The 19300-nt window shown below is 42.3% G+C and overlaps 1 long non-coding RNA gene across 2 annotated transcripts in view; it reads right to left on the bottom strand.

Annotated features, from left to right (window-relative positions):
• Window positions 1-19300, bottom strand: part of LOC141133055 (uncharacterized) — a 161119-nt gene that overhangs the window by 98459 nt on the left and 43360 nt on the right. The gene's annotated exons all lie outside the window — the stretch shown is intronic.

Raw genomic sequence — 19300 nt, 5'->3', positions numbered from 1 at the left:
CCTACCCATTCACCTAGGGAAAAAGTGTCAATAATAAAACACACTACACAGGTTTTTAAAATAATTTATTAAACAGCTCCGGGGGGGGTCTTCCTCCGGCTTCAGGGGTCTTCTTCCGGCTTCGGGGGTCCCTCCGGTTCCTCTTCTCCTGGCGTCCGGTTGGTTCTTCTCCGCTCTCTCCGGCCTCTTCTCCCGGTGTTCCAGTTCTTCGGCCGACTCCTCCGCTGTCTTCAGGCCGCTCTCTTGCCAGTGGAGGTCTGGACTTCTGGGCTGCTTGTCTTCTTCCCTCTTCTCTTCTCCAGATGTTGACACGACGCTCTCTCCGGCTGGACTGCTCTCTGAGGGCTCCGTTGTGACTTATATAGGCGGAGACCCCGCCCCCTTATGATGTCACAGTCCCTGGGCATCACCCGGTGACCACGCCCGCTCGTCCCCACCCCCTTTCCTGACTGGCCGGGCTGCATGCTCGGATCGGGGTCTGGTATGGATTTTAGGGGGGACCCCACGTCGTTTTTTCGGCGTAGGGGCTTCCCTTTAAAATCCATACCAGACCTAAGGGCCTGGTATGCCCCACGCTCGCCGCAATAGGAAAATTTGTTTTTCCTATTGCAGCGAGCATGAAATGCAATACCCTGCCCTTGCATCGTATCTGGTCCGTTGGATCAGCATACAGACGAGCGGGCTTTCCGTTGGACCAGCACACAGACGAGCGGACTTTCCGCCAGAAACTGAGTCCGACGGAAAGATTTAAAACATGTTTCAAATCTAGGTCCGGTGGGCTTTTGAGAAAAAGTCCGTCGGTAAAGTCCGCCAGAGCCTAAACATGGTAGGATTGTCCGGCAGGCTCTGGTCCGCCGGACCAAGTATGCCGGAAAGTCCGCTCGTGTGTACGTGGCATTAGGCATTCAATGTATGTGATAGAAAAGGATTAGTGCTGACTGGACAAGGATGTCAGATGACATCTAACATATTGACCAATATATTACTTCATACATTATCTAGCGAAAGATCAACTCTTTAAGGTGCCTAAAGACATTAACCTATCCCCTTTCCATCCATTTAAAATTTGATTTTGGAGTGTTCGTGTGCCTGAAGGCCCTTCCTGGTTGTCGCAGACATTTTCTGTCCAAGTCTTCTTGGAGAAAGAGTTGATCATTTGGATTGGATTTTTTCAAGCTAATTGCTACTATTTACACTTAAGAAAGGCCAGCAGCAGGGATGTCTATAGCATGTAGACAAAAAGTATGCACATTCCCCCAATGCAAACATGCATGTTTGTACAACAAATCTTTTGCATCATTAATGTCTGCAGTTACCTTTAGGCTTGACTATTCTACCACAACGACCGAGGAATATGATATTTGCCTGTATGGAAAGCTAGCTTTGATTTGTCCCACTAATATCCAACAAAAGAGAGACAAGGTCATGGTGGGTTCCTGTGCAGTAGCTATTAGTTTAACGATGGGGTGAGATACAGGACTGTATGGGGTTGATTTACTAAAACTGGAAAGTGCAAAATCTGGTGCAGCTGTGCATAGAAACCAATCAGCTTCCAGGTTTTTTTGTCAAAGCTTAATTAAACAATCTGACGTCAGAAGCTGATTGGCTACCATGCACAGTTGAACCAGATTTTGCACTCTCTGGGTTTAGTAAATCAACCTCTATATGACTAGGTTTACAGCAACCCTACCACTATAGAAAACATTTTAAAGCAAACAATATCTGTTAAAGAAGAAAAAAAAAAAAAATATATATATATATATATATATATATATATATATATATATATATATATATATATATACATACATACACAGTTTCTCACAAAAGTGAGTACACCCCTCACATTTTTGTAAATATTTTATTATATCTTTTCATGTGACAACACTGAAGAAATGACACTTTTCTACAATGTAAAGTAGTGAGTGTACAGCTTGTATAACAGTGTAAATTTGCTGCCCCCTCAAAATAACTCGAAACACATCCATTAATGTTTAAACCGCTGGCAACAAAAGTGAGTACACCCCTAAGTGAAAATGTCCAAATAGGGCCCAATTAGCAATTGTCCCTCTCCGGTGTCATGTTACTTGTTAGTGTTACAAGGTCTCAGGTGTGAATGGGGAGCAGGTGTGTTCAATTTGGTGTTATCGCTCTCACTCTCTCATACTGGTCACTGGTAGTTCAACATGGCACCTCATGGCAAAGAACTCTCTGAGGATCTGAAAAAAAGAATTGTTGCTCTACATAAAGGTGAGAACTAGACGAGGGTGTGCTTACCTACGCACCAAAAGACCACTTAACTAAAACTTAACCATTATTGTAAATCATAAAAAGTATGTAAATGATCATATTAGGTATACCTATAGGATGAGGTCAATGCCATTATACTGTATATAAAAATCAACGTTCTATCTCTATGTGGTAATATTAACATCTACCAAGTTTAAATGGTGAAAACTTCTCTAGAATATATACGTATAGACAATATGAGGTTTATAATTTCCTCCTATATTCAATATAAAGGCTCCAGGCTGGGGGGTAAAGAATGTGTCAGGACAAAAATTTAATCATGTGAACCTAAATGAAAATAAAGTCAGAAGGTGCTCCCAAAATCAAATCACCCAAACCTGTTTGGAAACGTGTTTCACTCTTAAATAGAGCTCCGTGGGAGGTAAAAAAATTTGAACACGTAATTTGGAACATGTATAGATAACCAAAACCTGGCCACTAGCTTACGAGCCAAATACAAGAATCTGATCACCACTATATTAATGAGGGGGAAATATCTCTTCATCTACCGCTCTCAAGATGCATATTAGGGGGTCCAGAGGGACCCTAATCTGATAGACTGAGGAAATAACCTCAGTAATATCGCCCCAATACCGATGCAACCAGGGACAGCGCCACATCAGGTGAATTAGAGACCCCTCCCCCCCACAATGTTTGGGGTATATAGAAGAGTCTCTCCTTCCCCATCGCTGTAGTTGTATAGGTGTACGGTAGGCCCTGTGCAGCAAAATTAAATGTGACAGTCTGTGCGATTGCGAAATGGAGGTAATCGGCCCTGCCTGTAAGCATATGTCCCATGTTTCGTCATTTACTTCCCCTAGATCCTCTGTCCAGCCCCTTTTACTTGGCAGGGTCGCTGAATCTTGTATGGATGACAACAAACAGGAATAGATGTTTTTTTATATTAGGCCCTTTTTCTCCTGACCGAAGAAAACGTCCTTTATCAGGGAATGACTGGCAAGTGAGAGAGTGGAGATCTGGCCCTGGGCCTGGAGAGCATGTCGTACCTGAAGGTATCTGTAGAATTGATGCCTGGGGAGGTTAAATTCTGTTTGTAGTTCCAGGCATGATTTTAGTACGTTTTGGTTATATAATTGGGAGATATTGCAAATTCCGGCCAGCCTCCATGTCTGGAAGCTGTCCAATTTGAATACCTCTGCTAAATTAAGGTTATCCCATAATGGGGTTTCTGCCAGAAATCCCAAGATATTCAAACTATAAGGGCGGCACAGTGGTGTAGTGGGTAGCACTCTCGCCTAGCAGTAAAAAGGGTCGCTGGTTCGAATCCCAACCATGACACTACCTGTAGTAGAGCAACAGTGGGCGCTGTTTGTGGCAGGGTGAGGTAACCCTGCCTCCAGACTCACTAGCACTGAGATGTTCTGCATTCCGGTCCGCAATAGGTTTTCTATTGAGTCAGATTCGCCCAGTGACCCAAAACCACCCAAGTGTTGTAGTTGGGATGCATAAAAATAGAGTTTAGGGTTAGGGACTGCAGCTCTCCCCAATCTTTGCCATATTGCAGAGTGGAAAGACTTATTCTGGCTACTCAAACTATAAGGGCGGCACAGTGGTGTAGTGGGTAGCACTCTCACCTAGCAATAAAAAGGGTTGCTGGTTCAAATCCCAACCACGACACTACCTGCCTGGAGTTTGCATGTTCTCCCTGTACCTGCGTGGGTTTACTCTGGTTTCCTCCCACACTCCAAAGACATGCTGATAGGTTAATTGGCTTCTGTCCAAAATTGGCCCTAGTATATGAATGGGAACCTTGGATTGAGGGTAGGGACTGATGTGAGTGTGGGATGTACAGGGTTAGGGACAATTGTAGACACACACCCACACTCACTCAGGTTGAACTGGATGGACTGGTGTCTTTTTCTAACTTTGTAATCTAGACCTGACCGTGGTCCAGAGTTTTTTTAGTAGAGCAACAGTGGGCGCTGTTTGTGGCAGGGTGAGGTAACCCTGCCTCCAGACTCACTAGCGCTGAGATGTTCTGTGTTCCGGTCCGCAATAGGTTTTCGATTGAGTCAGATTCGCCCAGTGACCCAAAACCACCCAGGTGTTGTAGTTGGGATGCATAAAAATAGAGTTTAGGCTTAGGGACTGCAGCTCTTCCCCAATCTTTGCCATATTGCAGAGTGGAAAGACTTATGCTGGCTACTCTTTTTTTCCAAATCAAGGACCTGAACAGAGTATCAATACGGTTGAACCATCTGCGGGGTATCCACTGCAGGGAATTATGCATAATGTATAATAGTTGGGGGCACCAAACCATTTTAATAAGGTTTATTCTTCCTATTACTGACAATGGAAGTTTGCACCAGGTATTACAAGTCATTTGGAGTCTTTTGAAAAGGGGTAGGAGGTTCTCCTCTAAGTATGTCAGTGGGTTAACAGACACCTGTACTTCCAAATATTTAAATGAGGAAACTACCTTGAGGGATTCCGCAGCAACTGGCAACGAGATCATTGTATCATCTACTGGCAAAAGGACAGATTTGTTCTAATTGATGGAGAATCCCAATAAGGAGGCGAATCGTTGAATTACCTGCATAGCATTTGTAAGGGAAGCGTCCAAGTCCCCTAGATATAGTAAAGTGTCATCCGCGTAAAGGGAGATCTTCTCTATGGTTAGTCCCCTGTTAAAGCCCACAATAGATGGGGATGATCTTACAGTAGCCGCAAGTAGTTCAAGGGCCAACTTAAATAACAAGGGTGACAGTGGACACCCCTGTCTTGTGCCCCTAAAGAGAGGAAACGGATCTGAGAGGTCTCCATTTACACGGATGCTAGCCGTGGGGGCTGCATACAGCAGCCTAACCCACTGGATAAAATTGTCCCCCAGTTCAAAAGGTTTCAATACTTCCCATAGGTAAGGCCACTTGACGCTATAAGGCCTTAGCCGCGTCTAGGGATAGGATCGCTCTTCAGCCCGTGTTATCGACAGGTATCTGGAGGCTGAGAAAGAGGCGTCTGATGTTAAGGGCCATGGATCTAGAGGGATGAACCCTGATTGGTCTTTGTGGACCACTTTATGAATAACTTTGGCTAGCCTGGTGGCCAAGACCCTTGCCAGTAATTTTACATCTGTTGTTAATAGCGAAATGGGCCTATAAGAATATGGGGAATGGGCCTCCTTACCAGGATTCAAAAGAAGCACAATAATCGCTTCATTCATGGATTGGGGTAAACATCCCATTTCCCTTGCATCCTCAAAACCTCCTTTAAATGCAGTATCAGTGTTTAAGAGTAGCGTTTGTATACCTCTCTTGGCAAGCCATCCGAGCCCGGAGACTTACCTGGAGAGGAAAGCGCCAATGCCTCCAGTATTTCATCAGCCGTGAGGGGAGCATTCAACTGCTCTGCATTCAGGGTCTGATGTTAAGGGCCGTGGATCTAGAGGGATGAACCCTGATTGGTCTTTGTGGACCACTTTATGAATAACTTTGGCTAGCCTGGTGGCCAGGACCCTTGCCAGTAATTTTACATCTGTTGTTAATAGCGAAATGGGCCTATAAGAATATGGGGAATGGGCCTCCTTACCAGGTTTCAAAAGAAGCACAATAATCGCTTCATTCATGAATTGGGGTAAACATCCCATTTCCCTTGCATCCTCGAAAACCTCCTTTAAATGCAGTATCAGTGTTTAAGAGTAGCGTTTGTATACCTCTGCTGGCAAGCCATCCGAGCCCGGAGACTTACCTGGAGAGGAAAGCGCCAATGCCTCCAGTATTTCATCAGCCGGGAGGGGAGCATTCAATTGCTCTGCATTCAGGGCCAGAAGCTGCGGGATTTGGCACCGTTCAAGAAAAGAGTCAATTTCTTCTATAGTAGGTGAGACCTTAGAGGAGTACACATCAGCATAGAAATCTCTAAATGTAGATAGAATGTCTGCGTGAGAGGAAACCAGGGTCCCCGAGGAATTGGTGATTGCCTCTATATGAGACGATCACTTCTGCGACCTCACCATCATAGCAAGCATATGGCCTGTGTTTTCCCCTTCCTCAAAATATTTCTGTTGAAGGAAGAATATTTTATTTTCAGCCTTCGTTAAAACCAAATGCTTAGCTATGTGTTGAGCCTCATGCCAAGTTCTCTCAGTATGTTCAGAGGGGGAGACAACAAAAGCAGACTCAGCCCTCTCAACCTCCTGTGGCACAGATTGTTCCCAAGTCTCGGTCCCGGTCTTAATGGCATTGATGGATTTAATGAATTGGCCGTTTAAATAGGCTTTTAGCATGTCTGGAAAATGCCAGGACTAGCCGAAGGTTTATTGAACCAAATAAACATAGTCAGGTTGTTATAAATAGGGTCAGGGCTAGGAAAGAGCGACAACCAAAACTCGTTGCGTTTCCAGCAAACCCGCTTGGACACTCCAGACGTGAGGATCTCAATACACAATGGGGAATGGTCAGATATAGTTCTTGCCTCATAGTGTGATGAAGTTACCAGTGGGAGCATCACATCATTGCCAAGACCAAGGTCAATTCTGGAGAGACCTCCGTGCGTTGCTGAGTGGCACGAGTACCTTTTACCTGCGGTTGATTTAGCCTCCAAACATCCCTCAACCCCAGCTCCAAAAGAAGCCGAGCGAAGGATGTCTGTCCCCCTTTCAGGGCACTCGCAGAGGCCCTGGTGGAAAACTTGTCAAGATCGGCATCCAAATAATTATAAAAGTCTCCCACAATAATTGCAGGAATACCTGGGTGTTGTGCCAGAAAGGTGGCCAGGGTCTTGATGACCGCTACCGAAAAAGGGGGGTATATATATATATATATATATATATATATATATATATATATATATATATATATATATATATATTCACAATAATGCATTGTAATCCATCCAAGGAGCATAATAAAAATATATACCGACCGTGGGGGTCAATAAGTGAAGTTGTACATACAAAGGGGACATTTGTACCAATTAACACGCTAACCCCTCTGGCATAGGACGAGAAGGCAGAGTGGAACTGGGCACCAAATAATTTGACAGAAAATGGGGACTCTTGACCAGGTAACATATGTGTCTCCTGTAGACACACCACAGAGGAACCCAGTCGTTTGATCATATGGAGCACCGCCAATTGTTTCACTCTGTCCCCCAGGCCTTTTAAATTACAGCTTGTTATAACTGCTTGCTTAGCCATAAGGTATTAAAACACAGGCATATAATACATGGGTCTGGAAGGCAAAAGGAATAGGCATAGCATCATCTGGGTGGCATCCTAGAGGGTATAGAATATGCCAGTACATGTTAGGTAGTCTCTGATTAGAAAAGTAAATCCTGTAAAGTAAGAGGTTAGTCAGGCCTAGGGCATATGGACCAACTGGGTCCCAGTTAACACAAAAGAAAAGCAAAAAACTGTCCACGAGGGACTCTCAACTGAGGGGCTAAGTTCAGTAGCCGGCTTTGAAGAGCCAATAGGCAACTGGCCTCGTGCTGTATCCATTAACATAGTTGGTGCTGACACACCTTGTGAAAACAGTTTTCCGCCATGACAGGATTTTTAAAAAACGTTTAACTAATCAGTTCTTGTGTAGAAAGTAAGTATTCCAGTGTAACAGGTATATTAATTGACATTCAGGTAGCTCTGCGCCTTCTGCCCAAGTCATCACACAGGGAGCGCTCTTCTCTATCCAGCCATTGCATTACCAATGCAGGTTTTTCAAAAAAATGCACTTCATCTCTGGCCACCATATGCAGGTTCACTGGGTAAAGCATGGAATACTGTATCTCCAAGGAGCGAAGCCTCTTTTTTACATCATTAAACTGGGCCCGCTGCTTTTGCACCTCTGCCAAAAAGTCCGGGAACAGGGATATTTTTGAATTGTCTACCAGAGCATCCCCCAGAGTACGTGCCTTAGACAGGATAGCATCTCTATCTTTATAATAGAGCAGTTTAAACAGGAAGGCTCTGGGGGGATTACCCGGTGGCAAAGGCCTGGAGGGGACCCGATGCGCACGTTCCACTGCAAACATAGGGGAGAACAATTCCTTCCCAAATTTTTCTAGCAGCCATTGTTCTATGAATTGAACCGGGTTCTTCCCTTCCATTTTTTCAGGAATGCCAATGGCTCTAACATTATTTCTGCAAAGTCTATTTTCTAGGTCATAGAGTTTTGCGGCGTGTTTAGCCACCATTAGCTGCTGAGCATGCGACTCTCTCTGCATGGGAGCCCAGTCATCCTCTATGGTGCTAATGCGCCCTTCAATGGCAGATGTGCGGTCTCTCAATTTCTGCACGTCCTGGCACAGAAAGGACATTTCAGCCTTTCATCCCCTTGACCTCCGTGGCCAGGACAGTGATAGAAAGGTTGCAGGATGTGACCGCAGAGAGGATGTCTCTAAGTGTGGGTTTAGGCCCTGCCGAGCCTGTAGACGTGGCCATTTGCGGGGTTTGGGATACGGGGGGTAGTACTCACTGTGTCTCAAGGCAGCACTGGCACTGTCGGGTCCTCCAGGAGCACGGTGTCATCTGCATCCGACTGAGAGCCACTACAACTCTCCGCACCGTCACCGGGTAGCTCCGGCAGGTCCCGCATCTCATTTGGGGAGAACAATTTCTGTACGGCCTCCCTGTATTTCACTTTAGCCGACTTCAGGGCCGCGCCGCCATCTTGGGTCTTGTGGTCCGGAGCAGAGCGGGCTGTGGAGCCGCGCCAAGATATCTTCCAAGCCAAGGGTAAGTACAGCAGCAGCTGGGCGAAGGTATCAGGAAGCACTGGAGGGCAGTTAGATACCAAAATCAGGTGATTAGCAGCAGTTTGCAGGATAATAGAACGGATTATCAGCGGAGCTCACAAGATGTTTGTCTGACTACATCCGCTGCCAAGCCACGCCCCCCCAAGATGTACTTTAACTGCAGACTTTAGGCTTTAATTTGAGGGTATTTACATCCAAATCAGGTGAACGGTGTAGGAATTACAACAGTTTGTATATGTGTCTGCCACTTTTTAAGGAACCAAAAGTAATGGGACAGATTAGCAATCATCCATCAAACTTTCACTTTTTAATACTTGGTTACAAATCCTTTGCAGTCAATTACAGCCTGAGGTCTGGAACGTATAGACATCACCAGACGCTGGGTTTCACCCCTGGGGATGCTCTGCCAGGCCTCTACTGCAACTGTCTTCAGTTCCTGCTTGTTCTTGGGGCATTTTCCCTTCTGTTTTGTCTTCAGCAAGTGAAATGCATGCTCAATCAGGTTCAGGTCAGGTGAGTGACTTGGCCATTGAGTAAAATTCCACTTCTTTCCCTTAAAAAACTCTTTGGTTGCTTTCGCAGTATGCTTCGGGTCATTGTCCATCTGCACTGTGAAGCGCCTTCCAATGAGTTCTGAAGCATTTTGCTGAATATGAGCAGATAATATTGCCCGAAACACTTCAGAATTCACCCTGCTGCTTTTGTCAGCAGTCACATCATCAATAAATACAAGAGAACCAGTTCCATTGGCAGCCATACATGCCCACGCCATGACACTACCACCACCATGCTTCACTGATGAGGTGGTATGCTTTGGATCATGAGCAGTTCCTTTCCTTCTCCATACTCTTCTCTTCCCATCACTCTGGTACAAGTTGATCTTGGTCTCAGAACTGTGAAGGCTTTTTTAGATGTGGTTTGTCAAATTCTAATCTGGCCTTCCTGTTTTTAAAGCTCACCAATGGTTTACATCTTGTGGTGAACCCTCTGTATTCACTTTGGTGAAGTCTTCTCTTGATTGTTGACTTTGACACACATACACCTACCTCCTGGAGAGTGTTCTTGATCTGGCCAACTGTTGTGAAGGTTGTTTTTTTCACCAGGAAAAGAATTCTTCGGTCATCCACCACAGTTGTTTTCCATGGTCTTCCAGGTCTTTTGGTGTTGCTGAGCTCATCGGTGCGTTCTTTCTTTTTAAGGATGTTCCAAACAGTTGATTTGGCCACACCTAATGTTTTTGCTATCTCTCTAATGGGTTTGTTTTGTTTTTTCAGCCTAATGAAGGCTTGCTTCACTGATAGTGACAGCTCTTTGGATCTCATATTGAGAGTTGACAGCAACAGATTCCAAATGCAAATAGCACACTTGAAATGAACTCTGGACCTTTTACCTGCTCCTTGTAAATGGGATAATGAGGGAATAACACACATCTGGCCATGGAACAGCTGAGCAGCCAATTGTCCCATTACTTTTGGTCCCTTAAAAAGTGGGAGGCACATATACAAACTGTTGTAATTCCTACACCGTTCACCTGATTTGGATGTAAATACCCTCAAATTAAAGCCTAAAGTCTGCAGTTAAAGCACATCTTGTTTGTTTCATTTCAAATCCATTGTGGTGGTATATAGAGCCAAAAAGATTAGAATTGTGTTGATGTCCCAATATTTATGGACCTGACTGTATGTATATATATATATATATATATATATATATATATATACAGTGGGGATGGAAAGTATTTAGACCCCCTTAAATTTTTCACTCTTTGTTATATTGCAGCCATTTGCTAAAATCATTTAAGTTAATTTTTTCCTCATTAATGTACACACAGCAACCCATATTGACAGAAAAACACAGAATTGTTGACATTTTTGCAGATTTATTAAAAAAGAAAAACTGAAATATCATGTGGTCCTAAGTATTCAGACCCTTTGCTGTGACACTCATATATTTAACTCAGGTGCTGTCCATTTCTTCTGATCATCATTGATCATTCTTGAGATGGATCTACACCTTCATTTGAGTACAGTTGTGCTTGATTATACTGATTGGACTTGATTAGGAAAATTTAAGGGGGTCTGAATACTTCCTGTCCCCACTGAAAATATATATATATATATATATATATATATATATATATATATATATATATATATATGTATATATATATATATATATATATATATATATAGACACTTTTAGACACTTTTAGGAATGTCAATTTCCTAGGTCCCCTGCAGCTCTCACTGGTTCCCTTCTCTATTCTGTACCGTAATGGAGAAGAGGTCAGAGGGAGGAACCATTGAGCACTATGGGGCACCTAGATGATTGACAACCCTGGAAGTGTTTGTTTTTCTTTAGACTTCAGCATCAGAGCAACATTTGGCAGTGGCACAGGCAGCTGGAAGAGTAAGCGCATTCTGTCATATTTTACAGATGTGGCTTGCTTTAAAACTTTTTGTATACTGTTAGGCAGTGCTGGACCAACCCTGAGGTAGAAAAGACAGCCACGTAGGGTGTTGCGAGCTGTAGCAAAGAAAGGGGGTGCAGAAATATCCATACCATCCCAATTGTAACAGTGCTGATACTGATCTACACACTCTGCAGTGGGGAGGAGCCTGCATCTGGACTTTAGTTGCTCAGAAATATGACAGCCAAAATAAGTAAACTAGCAGCAGCCCCACATTTCAGTAAATATATTTTATCATTGTAAGATTTAACCATCTTGGGGCTGCAACCAATCAAACTGCAAAACTTTCTTGATTGGCTGTAGTTCCAGAATGTCTGATTGGTAACACTCTTTCAATAAAATTGTGCGTTCACTGGACTGCTACCAGTTTACCTACTTTGGCTGTAATTTTCACAACTTTTGCCTATTACAGTTGGGCATAAGGTCTACCTCATTAATTCATATCAGGCTGGAGTGAATTGATGGCTGGCTTTAGTAAAAGTGGGCTGCATAGCAGGGGTTCTTGGTACATTTTTATTATTTTTATTATTCCTGAGGACATTGCCATCAGGGTCACCTGAAGGTGCCTACAGCAATTAGAAGACATGTGCCCAATTTAGCTGTTTAAAGAGTATTACAAGAGAATTATGTTTGTGGGCACTTCCATGACCCTGACCCACGACCTTTTTAAATGAGGGTGTTTAGGAAAATGTTTGATTGGCTGAGAAAATCGATCACTCAGTACTATTGTTTCTCCTAGACAGACTTGTGTCTGCATACTCAAAACTTACAAGTTAGTCTAATATGAATTAGCATACAGTATTTGTATGGAGATCTTTTGGTATAAAGATAATCTGGTAGCCAGGTTGTCATCATTCACACTGTTTTTGGCAGCTTTAGCCAATCCGCAGACATAAGATGATTGTCGGACTATCAAACTGACAAGGCATCTTATTTTCACGCACAATGTTTTTGATGAACATGCAGGTTTATGAATTATTAAAGTGGCAGTATGGCGCTAATATACGTGTATCCTGGATGTGGTGCAACTAATACCAAATATAATGTGCAAACACACACATAACAAAACAAAAATAGGCTGTGCTCAACACATAAAGACATAAAGTGTATGAAACATAAAACAATAGTCCATATAGATGTGAAGGGGTGGGTTCTTCCCGTGAGGGTGTCTCCAATCACATGGGTGTAGTAAATCGCTTGTCTGTAGTTACTTTCAATAACATTTCGAAGGTAAATGAATATTCTTGCCAACTGTGGTGGACCCTGAGTGTCATACGACAAATAGGTCATACAGGCTCGAGATCCCATGAGGTATGGATCAGGTGCTGGACGCAGGGGGGTCAGACAGGTCCGATGTGGTGTCCCCAACTCTCGGTCCCTGGATTCCACAGGTACTCTATGATCCAAATGATTGTCTCCCAAAGCACTTCCTCATGGACTCCGAAGGACGAACATATAGGAAAAAGGGAAGGAGGACTCCAGATGGTGCAGGTCAAACCAGGTGGTTTATTGATAATAGGTGGGGCACCAAAAAAAATAGTACAATAAAAGTGATCACAAGAAATATAAAAGGAGGATAAAAGCAATGTGGGTACAAGAAATGCTGGACCGACGCGTTTCGACACTAAAAGGTCTTCAACTGGGGCAAACTTTCATTTACCTTCGAAATGTTATTGAAAGTAACTACAGACAAACGATTTACTACTCCCATGTGATTGGAGACACCCTCACGGGAAGAACCCACCCCTTCACATCTATGTGGACTATTGTTTTATGTTTCATACACTTATTGTGTTGAGCACAGACTATTTATGTTTTTGTTTTGTTATGTGTGCGTTTGCATATTATATTTGGTATTAGTTGTACCACATCCAGGATACACGTATTTCTTATTAGCACCACACTGCCACTTTAATATTCACATAGAACCTTGTATGTTTGAGTGTTGGCAGCTTTATTTTCCTTTTTTTCATTTTGTATTTTATATGTTGTAGCGCAGTCTTTTCCCACATCTCCCTCACTAGGTTTATGAATTAGGCAGACACTCCTGATTAGGGATTGGCGAACGATTCAGCCCGAGCATGAGTTTGGGCCGAACATTGGCTGTTCGCCCGTTCAACGAACACCCGAATTATCGGGGGGTGTTCAACCATTTGTTTGGCCAGCTGAATGACCACAATGGGCACAGTGCATTGGAAGCCCTGATTGGCTGAAGCAAAGAAAGCTTTGCCCAATCAGGGCACAGAGCACTGTCAGAGCCATGATTGGAGAATGTAATGATGACTCTATCCAATCATGGCTCATTGCTCTTAGTCCCGCCCCACACTATAAAAGTATTCTTTCAATAGCAGCCATTTATAGTGTGATATCCGCGTGGAAAGAGATAGAACAGGGCTCTGTTCAGTGTTACTAGAGTTAGTATGCTATTGTGATTATATTGTCAGTGTAGAATATCAGTTTAGTGTGAATCTAGTGATAGTTCAGTCAGTGTGAGTGTAGTGACCATTAATTTTTACATTAGTGTCAGTTTATTTTATTGTTTACTGCAGTATAGTGCGCGTTTAATGAGGTAGATTTCTGTGCGTTACTGCATGTTTAACTCAGTATATTTCAGTGCGTTACTGCACGTTTAACGCAGTATACTTCTGTGCATTACAGTACCTTTAACGCATTACATTTCTGTGCGTTACTGCACGTTTAATGCAGTATATTTCTGTGCATTAGTGCACGTTTAATGCAGAATATTTCAGTGCATTACTGCATGTTTAACCACTTAAGGACCAAGCCTCTTTTTTACACTTGTTGTTTACAAGTTAAAATCATTTTTTTGCTAAAAAATTACTTAGAACCCCCAAACATTATATATATATTTTTCTAACACCCTAGAGAATAAAATGGCAGTCGTTAATACTTTCTGTCACACCGTATTTGTACAGCGGTCTTACAAGCGCACTTTTTTTGGAAAAAAATACACTTTTTTAAATTAAAAAATAAGACAACAGTAAAGTTAGCCCAATTTTTTTATATTGTGAATGATAATGTTATGCCGAGTAAATTTATACCCAACATGTCACGCTTTAAAATTGTGACAAACTTTTACCCTTAAAAATCTCCATAGGCAATGTTTAAAAATGTCTACAGTTTACCAGTTATGAGTTACAGAGGCGGTCTGGGGCTAGAATTATTGCTCTCACTCTAACGCTCATGGTGATACCTCATATGTGTGGTTTGAACACCGTTTTCATATGCGGGTGCTACTCACGTATGCGTTCGCTTCTGCACGCAAGTTTGTCGGGACGGGTCGCTGTAAAAAAAAAAACAATTTTCTTATTTATTTTACTTTTACTTTTTTTATTTTGACACAGTTTTTTTTTTTTTATTATTATTATTTTAGGGCACTTTTATTTCTATTACAAGGGATGTAAACATCCCTTGTAATAGAAAAAAAGCATGACAGGATCTCTTAAATATGAGATCTGGGGTCAAAAAGAACTGAGATCTCATATTTACACTAAAATGCAAAAAAAAAAAAAAAAAAAGTCACTTCAAAAAATAAATAAATAAATAATTTCTCCTTTAAGAGCTATGGGCGGAAGTGACTTCTGACATCGCTTCTGCCCTTCTATACCATGGAGGTGATCAGGGGCCAGGTCCGGTAAGCGGCGGAGATGACCGGAGTGTGATTTACCTCTCCCGCCACCGATAAAAGTGATCTTGTGGAGAATTTGCAGCGGAGACCACTTTTATCCTAAAAAGAAACACATGGCGTTCCCGAAAATACTGGGGTTATGGCAGCTAGCTATGGCTAGCTGCCATAACCCCGGTATTTAGCATCAAAGTACTGATGTACAGGTATGTCGTTTTATGTGAAGTGGTTAATGCAGTATATTTCAGTGTGTTAGTGCACGTTTAACGCAGTACATTTCTGTGCGTTACTGCACGTTTAACGCAATACAGTTCTGTGCTTTACTGCGCGTTTAATGCAGTATATTTCAGTGCGTTACGTGCCATTTAATGCAGTACATTTCAGTAGGTTAGTCCACATTTAATGCAGTATATTTCAGTGCAATACTGCACATTTAACATTAACAGTTATGCCGCGTACACACGGTCGGACTTTTCGTCTACAAAAGTCCGACAGCCTGTCCGACAGACTTCCGACGTACCTTCGGCAGACTTGCGGCAGACTTTCTTACGAACGGACTTGCGCACACACGACCACACAAAAGTACGACAGCCTAGTACGCGGTGACGTACACCAAGTCCGACGAGACTATAAAACGGAAGTTCAATAGCCCGTACGACACCCTTTGGGCTCCTTCTGCTAATCTCGTGTTTATCTCGTGTTAGTAGAAGTTTGGTGAGAGACGATTCGCGCTTGTGAGACTCGTATTTTTCAGTTCGTTTTAACTGTTGTTCAGTCTGTGCTTGTGAGGTTTGTATCTGCTTTTCAGTGCGTTTGGTCAGTTGGCATTGAGAAATCTTTGTTTTATTGGCCGCTCGTTCCTGATTTTCAGGTCGTTCTTCACAGGCCTTGCTGTTCTTCAGTGCGTTCTGTTTAGTGCGTTCTGACCAGCCGACCGTTTTGAAGCCATGTTACCTGTACGTACTCGTCGTAGAGCTCGTGCATTGTATGTGCTTGGTGCTGTAGTTTATTCTTCAGCCCAAGACCAGTCCATGAACAGGGCGAGGAGGAGTTCATGGACCAAGAATTGGTTGCTTCAGCGTGACCAGTTCTGTCACATGCCTTTGCTCCGTGAGATCCGTGAGAATAATCCTGAGGATTTCAGGAACTTTCTCCGGATGACGGACCCCGTTTTTGACCGTTTGTTGGCTTTGCTGACCCCCTATATCAGCAGGCAGGATACCTGCATGAGGCAAGCCATCACTCCGGAGCAGAGGCTGGTCGCTACCTTGCGGTATTTGGCCACAGGGAGAAGCCTGCAGGACCTTAAGTTCTCGACAGGCATCTCCCCCCAGGCTCTGGGGATCATTATCCCAGAGACCTGTTCTGCCATCATACAGGTCCTGCAGAAGGACTATATTAAGGTAAGATATTTTTCTTTTATTAGCATCACATGTTCTTTTATGTAATCTTTGATAATGTGATGTATTTCTTGCTTCAAACACTACTTACCATCATTGCAATATAGTGTGAATGTCCCCTTTTTATCCTCACACATGCTGGAATTTTTTACTGTTATTTTTTGTCATGCATGTATATTTTCCTTCAATAACCTTCCCAGCATGAAGTGATGGGAACATATCCACCTAGTCTACTCATTTGGAATGTATTTTGTTTGAGTGTATTTAGTGTGCTGCTAATGAGCAATTATCTAGATTTCACAACCCCCCCACCCCCCCCCCCCACCACCTAAACTCACTCCAAATAGTGTGCTGCTAATGAGCAATTATCTAGATTTCACAACCCCCCCACCCCCCCCCCCCACCACCTAAACTCACTCCAAATAGTGTGCTGCTAATGAGCAATTATCTAGATTTCACAACCCCCCCACCCCCCCCCCCCCACCACCTAAACTCACTCCAAATAGTGTGCTGCTAATGAGCAATTATCTAGATTTCACAACCCCCCCACCCCCCCCCCACCTAAACTCACTCCAAATAGTGTGCTGCTAATGAGCAATTATCTAGATTTCACAACCCCCCCACCCCCCCCCCACCTAAACTCACTCCAAATAGTGTGCTGCTAATGAGCAATTATCTAGATTTCACAACCCCCCCACCCCCACCCTCGTTAAAATTTGCTGGAATGTTCTGTGGTGTTGATTTGTCTAAAGCAAATATATGTTGCACTTTGCAAAATGCATGTGCACTCTACAAGTGCATTTGTTCCAGTGCTTTAGTAAATGAGCAGAAGCTCTGCTGATTTCCATCATCAAATCATATGCAAGCCTCAAAGTGTTTTCATTAATTGCCCTTGCATGTGATTGTGTACTCCTTGCAACATGAATGCCTTTTTACATTACCTCATTTACTGTAAGCTGGTTAGCAACTGCACCTGCAGAGTGCGACAACTGCAGTCTTGTAGCCTTTTTAGTCCCTAAATTCCTGCGTGTCCTAAAAGTAATTTTTTTTAGGGAATTCACAACCCCCTAAAATGTAATCAATGTTCCATCAGAGGGGGTGAGCAATCTGATAAGTGTGCCTTTCCATATTAGTTATTCCAGAACAATTAAATTATTGAATGTTATACTGATGCTGGGGAATAATGTTTTTAATTGTCTAATTTTCTTGCAATGTTAGCTTCCAAATTAATTGATTTTGGTTTTCTTGTTTGATTTCCCAGTTTCCTTCAACGCCACAGGAATGGCAGACTGTGGCATCCCATTTTGCCAGCCGTTGGGACTTTCCCAATTGTGGAGGGGCTATAGATGGGAAACATGTCCACATTGTGCCACCACCCCATTCGGGGTCATATTATTTTAATTATAAGGGGTTCCACAGTATTGTTTTAATGGCGGTGGTGTCGGCACACTATGATTTTTTATATGTGGACGTGGGGAAGAATGGCCGGATGTCGGATGGAGGAGTATTTGCCCAGACGGAGTTCTGCCAGCGTCTCCAGAGTGGTGGCCTGGGATTGCCACCTGATGAGGATAACGTGGAAGGACTCCCCTTTGTCTTCATTGCCGATGAAGCCTTCGCTCTCAGCAAGCACCTCATGAGGCCATTCCCCCAAAGAACCCTCACCCCGGAGAGGAGGGTTTTTAATTACCGGCTGGCCAGAGCTAGAAGAGTGGTTGAGAATGCGTTTGGAATTCTGGCCAGCCGGTTCCGCCTGTTTCAAACAGCCATTAATTTGGCGGAATACAAACTTAATTTTATCGTTTTATCGTGCTGCATTCTGCACAACTTTTTAAATAAGCATTCTCCAAATTATATAGGCACAGTTGGGCCTGAGGCCGGACAAATAGAAGCCAACCTTACAGGCCTGGATACTGTCCGTACTGGCTTGGCCCCCCAAAGTGCCCGTCAAGTTAGACAGCAATATGTTAATTATTTTATGGGTAGGGGGGCCATTGCAATGGGCCAGGATATATAATTTTTGACAATAAAAAAATTATTGATGAAATCTTGCATTATATTTATTGCTTGCCTTTCTTTTGGGCTGTCTCCTAGGTTATGGTCGAGCAGTTGTAGTGCCAACTGTATTGTAATTTTAAATGTCTAAATAAGCTCCATTGCCACTGTAAACAACTTTTTTACAATTATAACTAAAATGATACTGAGCCTTGAAATAACAAACCACACATTTATTTAATTCCTATAAGGAGATGTTTTTATTAATGGTTGTTATGCATTCCGTTCTGCATTTAGTATAAAATGTTCATAGACAAAAATAGAATGATATCTTAATAATGTAGCAAAATATAATTATATCTAAATATTTATACCTAATCCACAAAAAAATATTTTTGGCTTTTTGATTTTCACAAACAGGCTTTTTTTTTTGTTTTGGGAAAATCAATTTTTTTTTTTTTTTTTTTTTTTAAAGCAATTTTTTTGTTTATGTTTTTTTTTTTATCAAGTTATTTTTGTTTTTATTATTTTTTTTTAATAAAGTTTGTATATTAATTTTTTTTGGTTTTTTAAAATCAAGTTTTTTATTTTTTTTGGTTTTTTAAAATCAAGTTTTTTATTTTTTTTGGTTTTTTAAAATCAAGTTTTTTATTTTTTTTGGTTTTTTAAAATCAAGTTTTTTATTTTTTTTGGTTTTTTAAAATCAAGTTTTTTATTTTTTTTGGTTTTTTAAAATCAAGTTTTTTAATTTTTTTGGTTTTTTAAAATCAAGTTTTTTAATTTTTT

This window comes from Aquarana catesbeiana, linkage group LG03 (genome assembly GCF_042186555.1).
Source record: "Aquarana catesbeiana isolate 2022-GZ linkage group LG03, ASM4218655v1, whole genome shotgun sequence".
NCBI classification, from domain to species: Eukaryota; Metazoa; Chordata; class Amphibia; order Anura; family Ranidae; genus Aquarana; species Aquarana catesbeiana.
The sequence above is the reverse complement of the archived record's forward strand: the minus strand, read 5'-3'. Positions and strand labels throughout refer to the sequence as shown.